The sequence below is a fragment of the Salarias fasciatus genome, chromosome 23, assembly GCF_902148845.1.
Source record: "Salarias fasciatus chromosome 23, fSalaFa1.1, whole genome shotgun sequence".
In the NCBI taxonomy this organism is placed as follows: Eukaryota; Metazoa; Chordata; class Actinopteri; order Blenniiformes; family Blenniidae; genus Salarias; species Salarias fasciatus.
The window spans coordinates 35,600,282-35,623,299 of NC_043766.1; the positions used below are offsets into that span (position 1 = coordinate 35,600,282).

The 23,018-nt window shown below is 44.0% G+C and overlaps 2 protein-coding genes and 1 long non-coding RNA gene across 4 annotated transcripts in view; 2 read left to right on the forward strand and 1 right to left on the reverse strand.

The window, feature by feature from the left end:
* The window catches only part of LOC115382236 (stonustoxin subunit alpha-like), an 829,400-nt gene that overhangs the window by 603,613 nt on the left and 202,769 nt on the right, over positions 1-23,018 (reverse strand). The window lies entirely within an intron of this gene.
* Positions 2,765-4,493, forward strand: LOC115382259 (uncharacterized). Its single transcript, XR_003930519.1, has 3 exons — positions 2,765-2,790; positions 4,268-4,369; positions 4,446-4,493. It is a non-coding gene; the product is annotated as an uncharacterized LOC115382259 (long non-coding RNA).
* The window catches only part of LOC115382171 (NLR family CARD domain-containing protein 3-like), a 78,314-nt gene continuing 74,705 nt past the window's right edge, over positions 19,410-23,018 (forward strand). Inside the window, exon 1 of the mRNA XM_030083851.1 lies at positions 19,410-19,465. The gene's annotated coding sequence lies outside the window, so the exon portion shown is untranslated. The remainder of the gene's footprint in view (positions 19,466-23,018) is intronic.

Genomic DNA, 23,018 nt, shown 5'->3' on the forward strand with positions numbered 1-23,018 from the left:
CACAAACTCACTAACCTTGGACTCTCCACAACACTGTGCTCATGGATCATAGGCAGGATGGGGAACCTGACGTCCAGAACTAGAACCATGAACACAGCCACTCCACCCTCTCCACTCTCTTCACCATGGACTGTGTTTCTAAAAAAAACACCCTGATAAAGTTTGCAGATGACACCACAGCGGTGGGTCTTATCAGGGACACTGAGACCCTGAACAGGCAGGAGGTCCAATATCTGGTGGGGGTGTGCAGACAACATCCTGGTCCTCAACACCACCAAAACAAAGAAAGTCATCTTAGACTTGAGGAGGACCAGGAGAGTCATACAGGCCTCACTCCATTTCAGTGGAGAAGAGGTAGAGAGAGGTAGATGTGGCATCCCATTACTAAGGGTCTGAGGATCTGTCCATTGGTCCATCTGACATGGACACTAAACACCTCCACCCTGGAGAAAACAGCCCAGCAGAGGGTGTTCTTCCTGAGGAAGCTGAAACAGGCTGGTCTGCCTCTACAACTGCTCAGAAACTTCTACAGAAGAACCACAGAGAGCATCCACCCTCCCCCCTCTCCACCCTGCTTCAACACAACAACACATCATCATTGGTGGGAGGTTGCGTGCAGACTAACATCTCACTGACTGTGATTTTCTCCTTGTTCAAGCTGGAGCAGAATTCCAATCAATGCTCCAAAGACACAAGTTGTTTGTCTTCCATCTCAGAGAAATGAAGAGGACACTGCCGGCCCAGGAGGAAGTCCATCGATCATTGACTTCTGATTGTCTCATGCTGTTGCCAAAGCTGTCCGTCCCTGGGAGAGGGATCCCTCCATACTGTGGTTCTCCCCAAGATTTCTTCTTTTCCCACTGGGTTTTTGGAGTTTTTTCTTGCCGGATGTGAGGGTCGAAGGCGGTGGTTGCTTCGTTTTGTCTCATTACTGTGAATTTGACATATTAACATGATGCTTATTCACTGTTTTTATTTTTACCAACCAATGTAACATCTTGAAGCCTCTGAGGCAGCTGTTGTTGTGATACTGGGCTATACAAAAATAAACTGATTGATTGAACTGATTGAGGAGTGCTGCCATACAGATCACATTGCCTGGCCTTAGTTCAGATGGACTGTGATGTTCTGAGGGCGTGTCAGAGCTGAACTACGTGGACTTGGACTCTTGGATTGGCAGTTGTCAGGGTGAGACGGCGTCCTCACATCAAACAGAGACAGACAGAAGGACTGAGGAGGGACGGAGAGCAGCTTCTTCTCTCCTACAGTGTCTGGAAGAAGACGTGAAGAGAGTTGATCAGGTGAGAATCTCTGTCAGCTACAACAAAGCTTTCACAATGCTGTGTTGGACTGGATCTGACTGTGTGGCTGCTGGCTGTGTGTCTGTCCAGCCTACATTATGGACACCTGTTGTTCTAGTGGAGACACACATCAGGAACAGCCTTCAGATGTGTGTGTTTCTCTGTACTATCACTGTGGAGGTCCTGATGAGGACATTATTCATTTTACAGTGTGTGTGTTTGTTTGTCAGGCTGAGACTGGTCTGGTTCAGAAAGTGTGTCAGAGTTAAACAACATTAAATATTAACAGGAATTTATAATCATGATGAATCTTTATCTTTACTGACATGCGCACACACTCACACTCAAACCCTTGTGAAGGTGGCCTCAGGCTTGGTGGTGGTGCCGCCGCCCGCCCAGCGCACTGTTCAGGGAGGAATGTCTGGACTGATGCCAAACAGGTCTGATCATGCAGATCAGTGTTCAAATGGTTGTGCATTAAGAGTGGATATTATTTTTTGACCTAAAGATAAGGACTCATCATCATCATAAATTCTCCATTCTTGTTCATGTGCGAATGTAGTTCAGCTCTGACACACCTTGAACCTTGAACTCAGCCACTCCCCCCTCTCCACCCTCTCCACCATGGACTGTGTCTCCACCCACTCCTCCAACAGCCTGACAAAGTTTGCGGACGACACTCCAGTGGTGGGTCTTATCAGGGACTCAGTCATGGCTGTTATTTCTAAAGTCTCTGAGCCTCCAGAGTGGAGTTCAGGTATCGCTGTCGTCCCCAGACCAGCCAGAAAGCCTCCAGGACATGTGTAGATCTCAGCTCTCTGAACACAGCAGTGAAAAGGGAACTCCATGTTCTCCCTGTGGATCAAACACTGGCTGTGACTGTGGAACCAGAGAACAGGAGCAGGTTTCATCAGACCACTTCAAACAGTTTGGAGAACAGGATCAGTTCAGTCACATCAGGAGGAGGAGTCGCAGTAGGACTAGAGGACTACGTATCCCAGAATGCTTTGCTCCTACAGGTTGGACGAAGGTTCCTGGTTCCTGAATACAATTTTTTTTTCCTGATTCGAGCCACCGTGTCACGTGTCCTTATTCTACATGAGTGTTTCTCAGGCTGAGGCTGGTTTGGTTCAGAAGGAGTGTCAGAGTTAAACAACATTACATATTAACAGGAATTTATGATTATGATGATTTTTTATCTTTGTTGATGTGCGCCAACACACAATCATACACAAAAATATCCACAAACACACTTGTACATCTTTCTTGTTTTTCTCATTCACTCAATGGTAAACTTTGCTTTTGTGTTTATTTGTGTTTATTTATTTATTTATTTATTTATTTTTAGGATGAGTGATCAGAAAACATCAGATCCTCCTGGTTCTGCATCAGGAGCAGCAGATGGACCTCAACCTGGAACCAGCTTTGCATCTGTAAGGAGTTTCTGGGCCAAACTAGAGTCCAGAGGATCTCTTTCCTCAGAGTCTCAGTAGGTTTTCTTTCATCTGCTGTTGTGTATTTTCTGTCATTCTTTACTAAATGGTTCATTGAATACGACACACATTATTGTCTCCCTCTCACTCCATTTGTCTTCATCATGATGAGCTCTACACACTGACATCAGACACATCAGGACATGGCAGGTGAACTGATCAGAAGACAAACATTCAGTGAGGACCAGTCATCAAGTTTGATCTTGACTCTTGTTGGGATGCAGAGACGACAAGTTAGATCATTCACTAGATTTTACTGAGCATTTCATTCCAAAGCAGTGACAGACTTTTCTGTCTGAGTCCTAAAATACTGCTTAAGTTTCTAACTATTAAAAATCCTTACAGTTTTCTGACAAAGTTGTGACTCAGAGAATCATCAAAGTCCATCTGGAAGTCCCAGTTGTTCTCTCTCTTCTCCAGTGTTCCTCCATTTTTCCAGTCAGTCTGTTGCTGATGTGTTCGTTTTCAGCTCTGACTCTGGGTTTCCATCCAGCCGTGTGCCCATGAAGAGTGACCGGTCTATGCCAGAACCCCCCACCTTTAAATTAGGACCAGGACCTGCTGATGAGGGGTGAGAATCAGTGTTTGTGTCAGGATTCATCATCACAACTCACAGCAGCTTGAACAAAGTCAACATGTTTCAACACACACACACACACACACACACACACACACACACACACACACACACACACACACACACACACTTTTACACACAGAGTTGTCACAACATGAAAATGTCACATCACGCTTTTTGTGTCCAAAATGATCCCATTTGTCATCATCATCACTGCATCGATGTTTTCACAATGCTGAAAGAGAACTTATACACACAACCAAAACATTTTACCAAGTTTAATTTTGAAAATAAGTAACAATTTAAGCACAATCAAATTTATGCTGGCAGAAACTTTCCAACATTGGCCTCAATCACTGCACTCTTGGGTGGCTCGCCTCTCAGTCTTAATTGCACTTAGTCATCCAAGATGACCACATACATACAACACACATCGGGGGGACTTGGCACGCCGTGTCGGGGATGGGGCTGCTCGGGTAGGGGGGGCGGGGGAATTCAGAATTCAGAAGAATTTAAAGAACTTCTCCATTCAGTACAGTGTAAAGTGAACATTGTTAAAGACTTTTAAATCAGAAACAGGAACATTTGACATTCTACAGCTCTAACAATAGATTCAATATTGAAAGAGGAGTTCCAGTTCAGATCTCTGGATTTCTAACATCTTGTTCAGAGGGTTCTATGATACCAGAACTCATTTCATTCCAAAGCAGTGACTGACTTTTCTGTCAGAGTCCTAAAATACTGCTAAAGTTTCTCACTGTTTAAAATTTTCACAGTATTTTGACAAAGTTCTGACTCATAGAATCAAAGTCCATCTGAAAGTCCCAATTCTTCTCTTCTTCAATGTTCCTCCATTTTTCCAGTCAGTCTGTTCCTGATGTTGTGTTTGTTTTCAGCTCTGACTCCGAGTCTTCATCCAGCTATGAGTCCACGAAGAGTCACTGGTCTGTGGATCAACCCGTTGCCTTTCAATCAGAACCAAGACCTGCTGATGAGGGGTGAGAATCAGTGTTTTTGTCAGGATTCATCATCACAGCTCACAGCAGCTTGAACAAAGTCAACATGTTTCTGCAGCGTCAGCCAGCAGAGCTCCCAGGTTCTCCATGGAGGCTCCGCCCCTCAGCATCAAACACATCTGGACTCCGTCTTTATGGTGAGAACAAGTCTCCATTCAACACTTTACCATTGTTGGTGTTTATGATTGGTGATTGGGAATAAATTACTAAAGTATTGATTTTCGGGAGTAACTGATTACTTTAAGTAATCTAGTTACTTGTTAATTTGAGTAAATTATGATTTGCCAATTAATAATTACATGTCATTAACAGTGGATCACCAATAATTGATTACGGAGTAATAAACTGTTTAAAGTGAAGCACCCAACATCATATTAATCAATTGATTAATTATTATTAATCAGAATAAACTAGCATTTATTCATTACTAATGTCAAATATTCAGCTATTTGGGAATGGAGTAGACCACAGAGTGATTTAACCATCCAATCATTGACTAACCAGGCGTTATTAATCAACAATGCAACAAATAACCAATTACTGGAAATAGGTAAATTACAGAGAATGAGCTGAGTTAAATTGTGAATTATGCATTAAATAAACCTGTGGTTTAAGTAATTATTAATTCTGGGGCACCACCTCATAGAAGAACATATTCAAAGCTTGCAAACATCAGTGTGTGTGTGTGTGTGTGTGTGTGTGTGTGTGTGTGTGTGTGTGTGTGTACTCGTATTTCTATCCTTGTGGGGGCCAAGTGTCCTCACAAGGATAGGAAAACCTGGAACGACATGCCTTGTGGGGACCTTTTTCCAGTCCTAATGAGGAGAAACAGTGTTTTCTTGGCCATGTTGTTGTTACTGAAAAAAGTAAAAGTGCAAAAACATTTCTTTAGGCTTAGGCTTTGTTTTGGTGTGGGTTAGGGTTAGGGTTAGGGGCTAGACATTATTAGGAGTCAATGGAAGGTCCTCACGAGGATAGAAATACAAACCTGTGTGTGTGTGTGTGTGTGTGTGTGTGTGTGTGTGTATGTGAGTGTGAGTGTGGGGTGTTCAGCGATAGAGAGGAGGGGGCTGTCTCTTGGCCCCCACGGTCGACAGGTCTGTTTTGTTTTCCCTGGGGGGGGGGGGGGGTGAAAGGGGGAGGGGAGAGAGAGAGAGAGAGAGAGAGACAGAGAGAGAGACTGAGGGGGAGGAGGGGCGTGGGTCAGCCCAGTTATAACCCCCCCTCGGAGAGGGCGGGGGTGCGGTGAACGCGCACGAGGTGGGCGCGGGCATAAGATACCGGAGGCGGAGAAAGAACAGAGAAAGAACAGTCACACGCATTAAAGGAACAAAGAAACTTAAAGGAACAAAGAAACTTAAGTTTCAGTTCACAATAAAAAGTACAATCTTGATTTAACACACTTCTATCTAAGCCCAGGTCTCCCACCTCTTCCACCTCAGAAAAAGGGGATTAAAGCCGCTGCAGGCGGCAAAGGTGTTGGCTGATGAGGCGAGTTCGGTGGGGTTGAAACCGTCATTTCACCTGGACGCAGTCGAGACTTAGATGGCTCTTTTGGAAGTTTCATGTGAAGAAAAGGGCGTCCCGTCCCCAGTTGGGTGTCCTCAGTTGGGACGGCTGCAGGAGCAGGAGGAGGTGGGTTGCAGCGCAGCGATACTGCTTTGGCCGTTGGCTCTGTTGGAGAGGGGTTTCGCCGGTGAAAGAGGGGACGATGGATCGGTTCCGTCGCGTCCCGCCAGTGGGATGCTTCAGGGCTGTAGTCCGTGAAAAGACGCCTTTGCGTCTTTCCTAAACAGATAGTGGCCGGAGACTGAAGACTTGGGATCTCAGCCTTGAGTGACTTACCGCTAAGCCAATCAGATGTTGGGATCTGGTTCCTTTCCAGTCTCATGAGCACACTCGTGAGGTGGGACGTTGGTATTGCATCACCAAATCATGTTTCCCCTGCTGTGCAGAGGTTGAGAAGGGCCGCCATGTTGTCTTTGTGTTTCTTGGGACCTCGCGGTGAGCTTGAGATGAAGAGCCATTTTGACTTGGTTTGAGATCACAAAAGGAGGGGTCCCTCCTTTATAGAGCAGACAGTACTCACAGTTAACATGATTCCAATCATGTTTGATTTGAGTTGTTCAGAGGGATATTCCATCCCTGCGTCCCCCAACACTGTCACGTCAGTGACACACACCAGGTTGCTGTGAGAGTAACTAGAACTTTGTCAATAACTGCAGTGGTAACAGCAATGTTTAATGGTAACCGTAGCAACAGACTTCATGTTGATCAGAAGAGTAACAATGGCTTCACCACTGACAGTAACAGTCACAGTAATGTTCATGCTTCTGTACCTTTTTCATTTCCAGCTCAAAGTCAACTCCAGATGTTTCTCTGTTCCAGATGCTGAGGACAACATGGTGACTTTCATGAAGAAGGAGCTGAAGAACATGAAGAAGCTCCTGAGTCCAGATTACCCAGCATGCTCAGAGAGTGAGAGGGAGGATGAGGATGAAGAGCAGAGGAGCAGCAGAGAGTCATTTCTGAGGATCACACTGGACTTCCTGAGGAGGATGAAGCAGGAGGAGCTGGCTCAGCGTCTGTGGAGCAGTAAGAGGATTTGATCTCATCAAACACTGGAATGTTTTCAGTTCTAGCAGAAAGCAGCAGAAACAGAGTTGTACGTAGTCTAAGCCTGCAAGAGGCCCTCAGCAAAACAGGATTTTTGGGGCCCTCCACTCAGTTGATAACACTTCCTTTTCTAGTCTGTTGTTGCAAATACACTCTTTAAACTTGATGTGAGATTTCTTGTCAGATTACAATCCACTGTGATGAAGGTTGTGGAAGGAGATTTGAAACTTACGAGGGGGGACCCAAAACAAACTGGACTAATTCTATTAATAAAAAAAATACAATGAAGTTCCGACTCTGGCCGCTAGATGTCGCTACAGGATAGCCTCATGCATAACTGCCAGGTTTGGTCTTCCCCAGTGAAGCGTCAGCTGACAGTCATTGTTTATGTTGACAGAGTTACACCCCGCTCTTCGATTTTTCAAGATGGCGGATATCCACTGATATGCGCTCTGTCAAAACATTTTGTTTTTTTATTGAGAAAAACAGCGGCAGAAACACTCACCATGTTGCAGACATTCTTTAAGAAGGATTCTTAGGGTGTCTGAGTGGTTTGGGCCCTTTTAGAGGAATCAGATTACATCACGAAGACCAGGCACGCAGAGGACAACAATCCACTTCCAGAACAGAGGAAAACATCACAAAAACAGAAGCAGACATCCTGGTAGATCCACGCAGGACTTTTGATGGCATTGCAGATCTGATGGGAATATTGTAGAGATCCAGACAGATGATCCTCAGGTGGTTATTAGAAGCAGTGAGACGAAGGCACCCGGAAATGAGAGCATCATAGCAGACAGTAGATCACAGGACACCCCGTTATGCACAGAAATAGCACGAAATGTTGTGCGTAAAGCATATTTTTTGGCTAAAACCGTGACCAGCCAGCCTCCCCACCGCCATATTCACCTGATCTGGCCCCGGGCGACGGCTTTTTGTTGTCAAAGATGAAACTGGAGCGGTAAGACAGGCATATAGGCGGGCGGGCGGGCTGGGGGGGGGAGGGGGGGGAATCAAAGTTCTATCTTAAAGCAACACTAAGGAACTTTCGGTTTTCGTTGATTTTGGCGGCGCCAGTGGACAAAAGCGGTAGTGTTTTGCCTGAAAGAAAACTACAGTTCCCATGAGGACTAGCGCGCGGTGTCGTAAAATGCTGCTCCCGGTGGCATGCTGTCGGACTGAACTCGCCTTCATTTGTTTCCAGTGGCTGTGTGAAGGACGGACAGCAACGAGGTAATGAATCTAATGGTGGCTAAACAATGTTATATCATGATATGACGCATGCCGTAAAGCAGTCCGCACATTTGTAGTTTTTTAGTGTCCAGGGTTCCTACCACCCTCCTCACAGCTGCTCAGTCCAAGTGAAAGCAATACTGACGCCCTCAGCCTGTGACAGAGGGGTCATTCAACTAGTTTTAAGTTGATGTATCATCACAAAAGATATTAAAATGTTTTATTAAGGTTGAAAAGTTCCTTAGTGTCGCTTTAAAGGCACAGTAATGCATGGTCATGCCGGCTCTTCTGAACAGTGAAAATCTCGAGTGCAGTGTTGTATTCAAGCCAAAGGAGAGTATTTTGAAGGTGACAGTTTCAAATAATTGCGAAAATTACAAAACAAAAAGTTATAACCAAAGTCCGGTTTCTTTTGGGTCCCCTCTCATACTTATCAAAAAAGAGCCGCATGGTGGCAGCAGTGTCATTTTATATAGCTACCAATTTTTTTTTTTTTTTTTTTTTTTAAATAAAGGCAGCAGCAGGAGGAGATTCAGTCTCTTCTTGCTGCTAACATTAAAATCTGTTCTGATAGTAAAAGGCTACAATCATACAATATTGCACGCCCCAGGTGCCGAACCGGACAAGGGGGAAAAAAAAAAATATATACCAATTCAACATATAAGTGGGGCCGCCAACCTCCCGCCACATCATCGGTTGCCACCCGTCGCCCGCCGCTCAAGATTGAGCGACAATCGCGTCATTACATTGACTTTGTATATAATCTCATCGCACAAAAAATTTGCGTTGTGTCCGGTGGAAACACGGGGTAATGTGTGGCACCTGTTTTCCCCTCTATTTAAAGCAGAACTAAGCAAGTTTTTTTACCTCAATAAATGTTTTTAGAATCCCTGTGGGGGTAAACAAAGACTTGGCACGGTGATTCGCCGGTCCCTCACCTCCCCCCGGGGTCTGTCCTGAAAACAGCACTTGCAATTTTCATAGGAGCGGACCCGAATACATCTTGAGAGAACAAACCTGCTTTACGGCACTCATACAGGAGTACAAGGATAAAACCACGTAAAAGAAACATGACACCCTCACAAGCGTTAGCAACGCCACTCTTAGGTGCTCACGGATGGAAGAACCAAAAAGACAGAAAAATCTTTTGTCTGACGAGCAGACGAAAAGGAAACAGGTGTTATGTGGAGAACGTTTACAACAGCTTTCACAGAAGACCAGTAGGGGGAGCGCGAGAGCAAAAGTTACATGGTTCTTCTTTAAGTCCTGCTCACCATGTGTGTCTTTGTCAGCTCCCTGTGGGTCTGTCCACATGCTGTCGTGTGTCCTGGCCTGCCTCAGCTCTGCATAGCTCGTTCCCTGAGTTCCTGCATTTCCTGGAAATAAATAAATTTCAACCCCGCCTGGCTGCCTGCACTTGGGTCCTTACACCTGCATCCATGACAAAGCTGTAAAATATTCCTTGATTTAGCTGCATATTTATGGGCAGCTTTGAATACTGTTTAGCACATTTTCTGTAGCTGATTACGTTCTTGTGATTGTACGATCTAGGGCACTCACATACACCTATTCCCCTACATCATGTACAGCAACTTCAGAATTAAAGTGTTAATTGGAATCCCACCCTCCGTGCCCTTAGATCTGACCGCAGCTCTGTCAAAGGAATCTATCAAATTGGCAACATTCACTCAGCGCACCCCACTATACCATAGCATGTGCATTATCTTAGAGCTAATGCGCATGCACTCAGTTCATGCTCAGGGAGTAAAAACAGTGCGATAATTCAATTAGTGGAATGTATGTATAGTGGAGATGTTTCTTGTAAAAGACGAAAAGCTAAGTGTCCTAATCTAAGGGACGAAGTGGATGATTAAGGAAGATAAAACAATCATACATGTGGCAAGACAAAAAACAAAGATAAAAGAGTAACACTGAATTTCTGGGACAACATCTCCGTGGCATCAGAGGCTGTTTGGTCTCCAGCGAGGAACTGGATGGATCTGATAGAGGAGAAGCATCTCCACCAAAGCCCTTTTAGCATGGGACTAGAATTACCCAGGGACCTCTGGTGATTTACAATAATTAGGAAGGGCACCTGTAATTTTAGTCTCGTCCAAATGCGCCATGTTGGTAATTTGCGGAGTAATAATTCCATCACCAATTACCAACCATAATTCACCAAACACTGATGACCTGCCATAATACTACTCCAGTCCCAATCTGAACCTCAGTGATTTGGGTGTTTAAGAAGATCTTTTCATGCTTTTTCTCCATTATTCCTGGTTGAAATTAAGTCTTCATACTGTACAGTTTTAGCAAACTCGTGAATGCTAAACAAAGAGGGAGGGGAGCAGGGGTCAAGAAGAAATGATTTCAGAGGATACTGAGATGCAGAACCGGCAGCATTTCAGTGTCCAACAATTCTGCACAATTAATAAATAATAGAACACGATTTTGAGCAGAATGGATGCATCCATCTGGGATCATATCTGCCTGCTTTGTCTCTAAATTCCAGTGAAATGCAGACTTTTGACCATTGCAATGAAAGAAACACAGACGTCAGGGGGCAATCGACAAATGACTAGAGGTCCACAGTTAATTCAAGTAATGTGCAAATAGTACATAACACACTTTAATCTTCACTGTCAAATCCATTCAACTCATTCATGCTTTCTTTTTCTTTTCAGAAACTTCTGCTAGAGTCTGTCAACAGAACCTTAAATGCGGTCTGAAGAAGAGGTTCCAGTGTGTGTTTGAGGGGATCTCTACGTCAGGAGAGCCCACCCTCCTGAACCAGATCTACACAGAGCTCCACATCACAGACAAATGGACTGACAGAACAGAAACAAGCATCAGACCAGGAGACATCTTTAAAGCCCCACCTGGAAGATCTCAACCAATCAGAACAGTGCTGACAAAGGGAGTGGCTGGCATTGGGAAAACAGTCCTGACTCAGAAGTTCACTCTGGACTGGGCTGAAGACAAAGACAACCAGGACGTCCACTTCATATTTCCAATCACCTTCAGAGAGCTGAATGTAGTGAAGGAGGAGAAGTTCAGCTTGGTGGGACTTGTTCATCACTTCTTCAAAGAAATAGAAGAAGCAGGAATCTGTAGATTTGAAGAATTCCAGGTGATCTTCATCTTTGATGGTCTGGATGTGTGTCGACTCCCTCTGGACTTCCACCACACTAAGAGCCTGACTGACATTAGAAAGTCCACCTCAATGGATGTTCTGCTGACAAACCTCATCAGGGGGAAACTGCTTCCCTCTGCTCGCCTCTGGATCACCACACGACCTGCAGCAGCCAATCAGATCCCTGCTGACTGTGTGGACAGGGTGACAGAGGTCCGAGGGTTCACCGACCCCCAGAAGGAGGAGTACTTCAGGAGGAGGTTCAGAGGGGAGGATCAGGCCAGCAGGATCATCTCCCACATCAAGACCTCACGAAGCCTCCACATCATGTGCCACATCCCGGTCTTCTGCTGGATCACTGCTACAGTTCTGGAGGAGGTGTTGAAGAGCAGAGAGGGAGGAGAGCTGCCCAAGACCCTGACTGAGGTTTACATCCACTACTTGGTGGTCCAGGCCAAAGTCAAGAAGGTCAAGTATGATGGAGGAGCTGCCACAGATCCACACTGGAGTCCAGAGAGCAGGGAGATGATAGAGTCTCTGGGAAAACTGGCTTTTGATCAGCTGCAGGAAGGAAACCTGATCTTCTATGAACCCGACCTGACAGAGTGTGGCATCGATCTCACAGCAGCCTCAATGTACTCAGGAATGTTCACACAGATCTTTAGAGAGGAGAGCGGCCTGTACCAGGACATGGTGTTCTGCTTCATCCATCTGAGCCTTCAGGAGTTTCTGGCTGCTCTTCATGTCCATCAGACCTTCATCAACTCTGGAATCAACCTGCTGGAAGAGAAACAAACTACCATTCAACAATCTCCACAACAGCCTCAGCTCCACCATCTCCATCAGAGAGCAGTGGACGAGGCCTTGAAGAGTCCAAATGGACACCTGGACTTGTTCCTCCGCTTCCTCCTGGGTCTTTCACTGGAGACCAATCAGAGACTCCTTGGAGGTCTGCTGTCACAGACAGGAAGTAGCTCACAGTTCAAGCAGGAAACAGTCCAGTACATCAAGAAGAAGCTGAATGAGAGTCTGTCTGCAGAGAGAAGAATCAATCTGTTCCACTGTCTGAATGAACTGAATGATGCACTTTAGGAAAAAATGAAATTAAAAAATCTTTAGTTTTTACAAAAAGAAATATGGAACAGAAAAGGCAGCTGAGGTCTGCAGAATAATTCTGCAAAAATACAGCAAAACTGTAAAAACATCCATCCATCCATCCATTTTCTGTCCTTCTCAGGGTTGGGCTGGAGCCAATCCCAGCTACTTCAGGCGAGGGCAGGATCACCCTGGACAGGTCTCCAATCTGTCCCAGTTCTGACACATATGGACATACAACCATTCACGCTCACATTCACACCTCGGGCCAATTTAGGGTGACCAATTAACCTGTAAAAACCTTTAATGCAAGTTTTGAAATATAAAGTTTTAACGTGAACATCTGATGTGAAAAAAAATAAAAATAAAGAAGTAAATAATATTGTAAATTCAGCTGCACTTCTCTGCTTAAGTAGCATGAGTATGCTGCTTCCACTCAAATTTGTTCAGTTATTTTTGCATTCAACTGCTATTAATTAGACAAGACAATAGATGACTTGGGATGGTGTATTCATGATCTTGAGCAATAAACATGAATGGATGACTTGATCATAAGTGGATTGAAGACATCCCCCCACCAAACCTACATTAGAGCGGTGGCAGGTGGAAGTAAATATGGTGAGGATGCTCTAGCAGAGGAGTTGCAAACACTTGAATGTAAGACCACAAACATTCCTACACAAAAAAAATGTGAGAAAACAGTCACATCTCAGGTTGTCACACACTTCTCAGAAAAGACAGAAGAGCAATGCCAGCAATTATTGCTTGTTTTGTGAGTTTTAAGAACAAGACTGAGCTGCTGAAACAGGCAGGCTGGTGTCTGTTTCAATGACTATCTGACCAAAAAATGAATGCAAAAATCCCCAGACAGGCATGCCGTTTGAAAAAACCAAACAAGATACAAGCCCGGACAATAACTTCTTATCATCCATCATGGTCAACAGACAAATGAAGAGACAAAAATGTGGAGGAATAAGAAATGGACAATTTATAGAAGTGTTGAAGGAGATCTGATGACACAGGAATGGAGCAGTGAGTACAAGAAAAGTGACATCAATAGTGCATACCGGAAGTTTATAGATATATTCACATCTTTATCTAAAAAAATATGAATAAATATAAAAAAAATATCCCACGATACTCTGCAGTAAAACAGCCCAAAATGCAAAATGCCCATTGCTCACAAAAGGTCTATTAAATACCTGTAGAAAGAAAAAATGTGTTGTTTAGAGCTTTCATCAGGAGGAAAACAAAGGAGTCAGAACAAATACAAAATGTCTAAAAATGAATTAATCAATATTTAAGAAATAGTAAGAAAGCATACTATGAGAAAATGTTAGACGATAATAGAAATAGCATTAATGGCATTTAAGCCAAGATCAAATAGAATATCCAACAGCACAAATCATGTCTAAAGCCAAGAATAATCAAGTACCAGGAAATATGCAGAGCATGTTTAAACCAAAAGGAAAATATAATGTATAAGGATGTAAAGTTTCTGTGTTTCTGTATACGAGGTGAAACTCTGGAAGCGTCTGAACAACCCTGTCTCCATAAAATGACGTTCAGAGACAACTCAAATATTTTACATGGACAATTTTATGTTCATCTGCAACATGTTTATTTTTTCGTCATTCCATTGGTGTGACTGGATTTCTTTTTTTTTTTTTTTTGCCTCTGCTTGACTGTGCAATTGATTAACAATTACTCCATATATTCTCCTGACATGACATTTTATTGTTTGAAAAACAAAGCATTTTCTTTTGTCTTAAGACTTAAATGTACGTTACAGTCACATGTTTTCCTTTTCAAAAGAAATGTATTCTTTAATTGAAATATAGACACACACCTGTCACACTGTATATCGATGATGGGGTTTGGAGCTAAAATTTGATCACGATCGATTCTTCTTTGCTGATTATTTAAATTCATGAATCAAGAATTACCCCAAATTTTTTTCTAGAAAAATGTATTTCCTTTTTTTTTTTTTTTTTTTGTTAATTGGATGTTAAAATCATGTTCGTGGTTCAGAGTGGTCTTTTCCCCTCACATTATTGCCTTCATTTTTACATTTTTTCTGCATCACATCTGATCAGTAATCTACTCTGGCATGCCTTTCTTTCTTAGTAAATCAATGGATTAATGAAGAATGTTCCTGGATTTTGTCCCTGGGCCATTTGAACAGCCATTGGGTATCAATCCAAGTATCAATCTGTTTCTAATATGATTTCTATCTTTAAGTTGTTTTTATTCATTTATTTCTTAACTTGAGAGCAGCAAACAGGCTTGTGGACACAATGTGGTCATTGTATAGAGAAGAATAGAATAGAAAAAAAAATGTGGGAACAATTTACTTTTCGCACCCGGTATAATACATTAGTTATACGTAAACAGTCCTACATGATCACAATGTTTTGTAACTTACTATACAACACTGTACAGCATAGGGTTCGAGTTAGGGTTCAGTCCTGGTATTGTGATCATCTATGAATGTTTATAACTATAGCTACATGTGTTATAATGGTGTTATAATGCTTTATAAATGTACTTATAATGTGTTATACAGGGGGGCTTCAAATAAAGTGTCACCAGTATCTTGTATCTGTATTCAGATCTTAATTCAGCACCATGTTTCCTGTTTTCACATGTATAAATGTAATTTTAAGTGTCTGTGTGTGTGTGTGTGTGTCAAAGTGTTTTATATGTTTAGTCCACTCACACAATTAAGCGTGAAACCACATGCATATTGGATACACAAACTGCAGTACGCAAATGTTGTACAGCACCAAAACAGAAAACACACCTGCACCTCAAGGCTGGATGCATGAACAAATAACATGAATAAAATAGCATGGACAAATAAGTCCAAACATTTGGCTTGAACAACATAGCTGTGAGTTACTCTTGCTTTCTGAACACCACACAGATAACCTTAAGTGTGCACACTTGACCATCAACTCACTTGCACATTGTACAAAAGTGAGCACAAACAACAGCAACCGAACACTGCAGGGGCGACGACTCCAACTCTGTTTCTGAGAGCTTCTGTTACAGAGCAGGGATCGCCTGATGGAGATTAACAAGAAAACAGCTGCACCTCAAGGCTGGATGCATCAAAAAAGCTAAATAAAGTCCCAACTTCTGCTGTCAAGAGCTGTGAAGGTTCTGGGTTCTCCAAGCTGCTTCCTCCTGATCCCTTCCACCCTTTAACACACATCACAATCTGAATGATTCTCCACATTTTCAAATGACAGGACAAATGTTCTCCACTGTGTTGACACTAATGGAACAATAATAACTTCAAGGCCCATTCATACTCCATGAGAAGCCGAACAAAGGCTGCTTCGCGCCCTCCTCCTGCAAGAACTTTCTTCGACTGGGTGATGAAGAAGTCTTTCGTGATTGGTCAGATTTTCCCGCTTCACCTCCACCTCGGAGGTGGAGGAAAGCTAAAATTTAATCTCAGAGCCAGATCCAGTAATCAAAAGAGCCACAATCTGCCCACAGCACCTGGCATTAAAAGAAAATAAAAAAATCAGACAACAAATATGACCAAGGCCAGGAACCACTGGTGTTGTCACATCCCACACATCAGTGTCCTCTTGGGGGCGCTGTTGCCTGTTCTCTGTTTTTCTTCTCAGGTGGGCGGTACTTTTGGGGGGGGGGCTGTTGAAGGAGGTGTGGGACTGCCTCATGTGGGATGGTTTTCAGCTGTGTCCTCACTATTTAAGTGGCGTCCTGTCTTCACGTTCACTCTGGATAGCAGCACTTTACTCATTCACGACCCGTTCACCGGTCGACCGGACCAGCCTCGTCCAGCCGTCCCGGCCGTCCGCCTGCCTCTGACCCCCTTGAATTGCCAACTCCGGACTGCGTCCTCAAGGACACTAATCTGATCTTCCCCTCTCTCGCTCCTTAACCCCGAGGAGCTCTGTGAGGCTCTGAGGAACACTCATCTCTCTGCTCATCCTGGATGGAATAAAGCTGCCAATCACTCCCACCTGCGTCTCCTCTTTGCTGTTTGCTCCTGAGCCTCTGACCAGCCAGAACAGCTGTATATGTTGATATACAGGACAATTAACCAAATAAACCTGACAAACCAACTGAATGAAGAAGGAAACACAGACAGAACTTAATGAGCTCTGAGAGAAACTAATGAAGAAAGCAGAGGTGGGAGATTGGAGCCTGATCAAGTCATCTCCATGCCATGTTTTTGCTCTGACCATGTCTCACACCAGGTGAATCTAATCAGCCCTGCTCCTCAGCCTGTCTGTGGTACATGGTGAGGGCAAAAACATGGCATGGAGATGACTTGATCAGGCTCCAATCTCCCACCTCTGGAAGAAAGACAGGAAAAGCAGCAGTCTGGCTCCAGGTCTGAAACAAAGGTTTCTAGAAAAGTCCATTTGTGGCTAAACCCCTCAGGGGGTTGACCCTACGACCTTACCAAGACTGGTACTTTTGTGACTCTACTATGGCTCCAACAGGGACCAGGTGAGCTGACTGTTCCTGAAAAAAGGAACATATTACTGCTGCTGGGACTGAATGACATCTGATGACTGATGAAAGCAGCGGCCTCCCTCTGCAGCAGGGCTACAAAGCTTTCCTCTAAACTGGATCAGTTCAAAACAGCAGCAGCAGAACTCTGCCTGCAGCAGTCAGACTGACAGGAAGAGGAAATCAAACAAAGCAGAAAGCAGAGAGTCCTGCTCAGCTCTCCCTGACCTGCATGCAGCTCTCACTGTTCACTGCTGAGCTGATTCCAGGAGAACTTCTCCACCGGTCCTGCAGAGGGAGCTGTTTCTACGCTTTGACCTGGAGGACAGCCTCACTGAGCTCATGGAGAAACACACAACTCTGTGTGTGTGTGTGTGTGTGTGTGTGTGTGTGTGTGTTCTTGTACATACCCAAAAGTAAGGACCAAAATTCGTATTTCACCAACAAAGTGAGGACATTTTTGCCGGTCCTCACTTTTCAAAAGGCCTTTTTTGGCCTTTTTGAGGGTTCAGACTTGGTTTTTGGTTTAGGGTTCCAGTTGGGTTTAGGTTAGGTTTAGGGCATAGGTTAGGGTTTGGCATTTATTTTTGATGGTTAGGGTTAGGGTAAGGGGCTAGGAAATGCATTATGTCAATGAGTGTCCTCACAACGATAGAAGTACAAACGTGTGTGCGTGTGTGTGTGTGTGTGTGTGTGTGTGTGTGTGTGTGTGTGTGTGTGTGTGTGTGTGTGTGTGTGTGTGTGTGTGTGTGTGTGTGTGTATGTGTGAAACATGTCTAACCACATTGTGACACTCCCTGCATATTCAGGTGTTCTTGTCTCTGACCCACTTCCTTCTTTCTCACACACACACACAGGAGGAAGAGGACGAGGGAGGAGGGAGGATGAAGAGGAGGCGTGGGAACAGGAATGCCATTTAGTAATTCAACACACTCATTTCTTTTACAGAGAAAAACTCAACAGTTCTTCATGAACAAGTATAAGTGATTCTGGAAAGGAAAAACTCCCTTTAAAGGAAGAATCCTAAGAGCCAGGCTCAGAGGAGGAGACTTCCTGATGTTCTGGTTGGTTGGAGGATTTATCCTGGGGGCTGAAGGAGGCACAGCGAATGGTGGGAGCTGAGCTCCTGGAGCTGGACTCTGTGTGGACTCTGTCTGGGAGGAAGTTCCATCAAAACATTGACCAACAGGGTGAGGGAGGAGCTTTTTCCGCAGAGCTGTAGCCTCCATAGCACCACCTCCCTCCCTCCACCCCGCCCACAAACACATCCAGAGCTGGAACTCTGACTCCACCCCTGGTCTCACTGAGATGATTTTAAAAATCAAGATTTAACTGATTTAACTAAGAGGTGGTCCCTGACCCCCTGACAGTCCAACCTGAACGGCCTCCTGTCCCACTGTCCAGACTCTGTCCCTCTAAACACAGCTGGTGCGAGGTCACATCCTGATTTTATTCTTTATTTTGACCCCATCATTGAAGAGTTACTGTATTGATTTAACATCAGTGATTTACTGACTGACAGGTTTTACTTTGAAAACAAAATGTGTTTAAGATTCATAAAAGTGATTAATAATGACTGTCTTGCAGCCATGAAATGCAGCAGAAAGTGTGAAACGATTCGGAATTTTGATATTATAAGAATAATGCTCTGTGCAGGACCCACAGTGGAAGAACTGGATTAAATTAACTTTAAACATGTTTGGCTTCAAGCAGGTTGTAGAGTCATTTTAGAACGTTCTTTATGTGGATTTTGAACTTCTCTTCCTTGTTTCAATGCCGTTAACATCCGGGCTCCCTCCTCCCTGTCTGAGATTTGAAATGTGTGTGAGCATGGCAGGACCCTGGTTCTTCTGGTCAGTTTCTGTTGGAAGTTCCAGGGTCCAGATACAATCAGTGGGGTGACTGTTACTTTGTTCTCTTGCTGCTGCTACTCCCAGATGGTGGACCAATGGCCCCCCCAACATTCGCACCACCACTGACCTTGGCCTTTTTGAATCGAAGTTGGAGACCCACCTGTTCAGACTGGCTTTTATTTGTGACTCGATTGCTGCTGCAGTTCTTTTTCTGGAAGGCTTCGATGACTTGCAGCTCAACGGTACTTTCTTCAGCATGATGGCACCTTCCACAGCCACAAACCTGTGTTTTATGTTTTAGACACTTTGGATACCTTTTGGCGTTTGGAAAAAGCTCTATGAATAAAATTTGATTCATTGATTGATTAATTTAAAGTTGTTTTGTGGGATGTCGTGAGTGGAACTGCTACCCTATAAAATCTCCCTCTTTTTCTGACCTCAGTGTCGGGATGGGATTGGATGTTACTGAGCCGTGCCTCCTTCATGTCTCCACGTGTGTGTGCTGCTGTGTGGCTGGTTGGACTGGTTCCTGACGTCACTCTGAAGGTGGATTCAAACGGCGTCCTCATATCAGACACAGACAGACAGACAGCAGGACTGAGCGGAGACCAGCGGCAACATTTTCTCCTTACATGAAGCTGATCTGAGGTGAGGAACATGGAGATCTGTCTGACTGACTCTTTGCCTTTGTTTCAAAGCTTTTCGAATGTCAGGATGTTGATTTAAAGACTGTCAAAATACAGAAAAGAGAATTTTGATTGACTTTTAATTTCGAGTGCGTTTGTCTGAGAGGTGAAGTGTGATTTCACAGAATCAGTGAATGTATGTGTGTGTGTTTGTGTGTGAACTGTAGGAACAGATGTGTGTTTGTGGACATTGTTCAGTGAGGCTGCGTCACTCCTGGTGGTTTTGCTGTCAGGTTACATTCCAGAAACGACGCCAATCAGGCCTCTTCCAATATTTCTTTAGGGAAATACTTGGTTTGTGGTAAGGAATAGGGGAAGTGGTTCAGTTTCAAGAAATCCTTCAACTTGTCTTTTACTTTCACAATCTCTTGATCTCGATTTTCAGTCTGAATGATGGCACCTTCCATAGCCACAAACCTGTGTTTTATGTTTTAGACACTTTGGATAGTGTCTAAGTGAGGCCTCACCATCCTTCTGACTCTCTGGGTTTTAAGCAGGAGGTGTCAGAAAGGTTCCCTTAGGGAGGACTGGCTTGTGGCGGCCCAGCCTTCATAGTGACGTTGTTGATCAATCTTTGAATGTCAGCTCTTCCTATCATTGTGAAGCAGAATTCACCAAGCATTGGATTGTTCACCCACTAATAGGGAACATGAGCTGGTTTAGACAGGTTAGTTTTACCCTACTGATGATGTGATGTTGCAGTTGTTTTCTTTCAGCGAAGAATTGCTCTCATTTCTGTTACGTACCTGCTGTTTTAAACACATCCACCTTTCGCCAACACAAAGAGACTGTTTCTCACTTTTTTGCAAGAGAGTGTCAGGTCCCTGTGTGTCCCACCCTCTGCATCCCCGAGTCTCCATTTTTTCCCCAGGTCATAGTTCTGTGGCTCCTAAAGGCCAATTCATACTCAACTCCAACATGAAGAAAGTTCGACTGCTCAGAGGCGTCGCCAACTTTCTTCTGCCAGAGGAGCGTAAAATGACGTAGTTTGATCACGCCGTTCCGACAGTGTGTCGGTCCTGTGTAACCTTTCTTCGGTTGTGTGGTCCACGGAGTCTTCTGTGATTGGTCACACTTCCCTGGTTTACTCCGACATTCCGCCGGATAAAATATAAACAAAAATGTCAAAATGGAGAGACTGTGCTTTATTAAATCAGTCAATCAATCAAACTTTATTTGTAGAGCACTTTTCATATTCATAAAAACAACACAAAGTAACTGTCCATGTATTTAAAGCTGGGGTTGGCGATTTGAATGAGATACATTTTTTTAAATACTGATTAAAATTATCTTTATGACCCGATAGGAAGCAATTCATAGCGTGTTTTTAAAGTACAGCGGAAAATATCCGCTATCTACAGCAGGAGTAAAACGGGAAAAACAGCAACCAATAGTCTTGAGGGGACACCTTTTTTTAAACCAATCAAATCCCTTCGCCGTTCGACCTGCCCCCTGCACGTACATGTACGCGTGCACTGACCCTGGTTCAGTGCACGCGTAGAAGGACGGAGCGTCGTTGCAGAATGGCGGAGAAGAATGTTTGGGACGTCCGCGCAGCAGCCAGATTTTGAGACCGCGTTGCGCGCAGGTAGCAGAAGTGTACGCATGCGCCAGAGCGCCATAGCGAACAAACCATGACGGTAAAAGTGAAAGTAGACGGAGCTCCAGCCTGATGGCTCCACTTAAAGACACGGAAAGAGTGAAAAACTCATAGAAAGAGAGAGAGACTGTCTGGAGGGAGGAGAAGGTCCGCAGACAGAAGTGAAAGCAACTAATCGCTCCGGCGCCGCCCCGCGATTCAGAAACAGGAAAAAAAAGGCTAAATAAACTTTAATACTTAATGATAATGTACTGACAATGTATGTGCTTAATTTTCTCTGAATAATACGTAATAAAGGAGCAGATAAACAGTCTGTAATGCTGGAAAAGCTTCTCGAGGCTGCGTGGATCACTGCGCCTGGACGGGACGCGCACAGCGGAGCTCAAAATGTAGCATGGGAGAAATCGAGTCTGCATCGGTGGTGCGCGGACCTTCCAAAGCGGACGGGGAAATGCGTACATGTCAAGCATGGACGAGCCTTTATACCGTTGAGTGCGCCATAACTTGGTGTAGTGCAAATGAAGAAACGAAGCGCTGAGGACAGGTTACGCCAGGGACGCACTGGACGCGGAAGTGCTACGCGCACCGCGCACGTCTCCGCGTCTCCGCTCCCAACGGGAGCTCCTCCAATGGGGTGGGAGCTGGGCGGAGCTAGCTAGGCAGAGCCTTGGGGAGATGCTACATACTAATGCTAGCTTTCCAAAATCGCCAACCCTAGCTTTAACTATCCATGTGTCTTTTTGAAAATGCTGAAAGCATCAATTCCACTTTTGAATTCACCTTTGTCATTAATATATTTGTATGAATTACTCTTAACTCTGTTTAAAAAAATGTTATTATATATATATACAGAGTTGGGGCCCGTTACTCAAAAAAGTAAAGAGTTACTGATACTCGTTACTTTTGAAAAAAGTAGTGCCTTACACTACTTGATTACTCCATGGAAATAGTAAAGAAGTTACACTACTCGTTACTGCATAGTGCTGCGCGGAGCTGTGCTCCGGTATATCCTTCCGTGGAGCACTGCGCATGCGCAGGTCTGTGTGTATCAAAACATGATTTTAACTTATTGAAAAGAAAACAGGTCTTTTCAAATGTTTTATGACCATTTGGATTTATTTCGCGTGCTAATAGGCTGTCCCCTGGACCACTGGAAGAAGTATTTTGTCCACTAGCGTAGTCCGGCTCTGATTGACTTCCAGCTAAGCTTCGAGCTAAGCTACTGCGATGCTAACAGCTGGGAACCAGCTGGACCAGAGACACAAGGTATTTATGGGCTTGTCTAACTTTGTCAATGGGTTAGGGAAAGGGCGTGGGTCCCTAATCTTCGGAGTGTTCCTTTAAAAGCGGCATTTACAGTAGGAGGGAGTGCAGTGTTTTCAGTGGGGCGCAAATTTATATAAAAATTTATATAAGGCAACCAATTTTACTTTGACGGTTCCATCAGCCCTGACCCGGAAGAGATAGCGAGTAGTTGCTCGTATGGCCACCGTTCCATCTACTGGTGGTAATAAAAAGAACTCCGCTTAATAATAATATTTTCTTTGCTCTATTTTCAGTCATTGTAAAAGTAACGATCATAGCGTTTCATTTGTAACGCTAGTTTAACTACCAATCTAGAAGGAGTAGTGCCGTTACACTACTCGTTCCTGTCAAAAGTAATTTAACTACTTGTAACGTTCGTTACTTGTCGTTACATACCAAACTCGGTGTATATATATATATATATATATATATATATATATATATATATATATATATATATATATATATATATGAATAGGGTTCGAGGATCGAACCCCTAAAGGGACACAGTTTTTTTTTTTTCAACACAGTGAGCTTTCACAGGAGACCAGTAGGGGGAGCGCGAGAGCAAAAGTTGCATAGTTCTCCTTTAAACAAAATAAAATAAAAT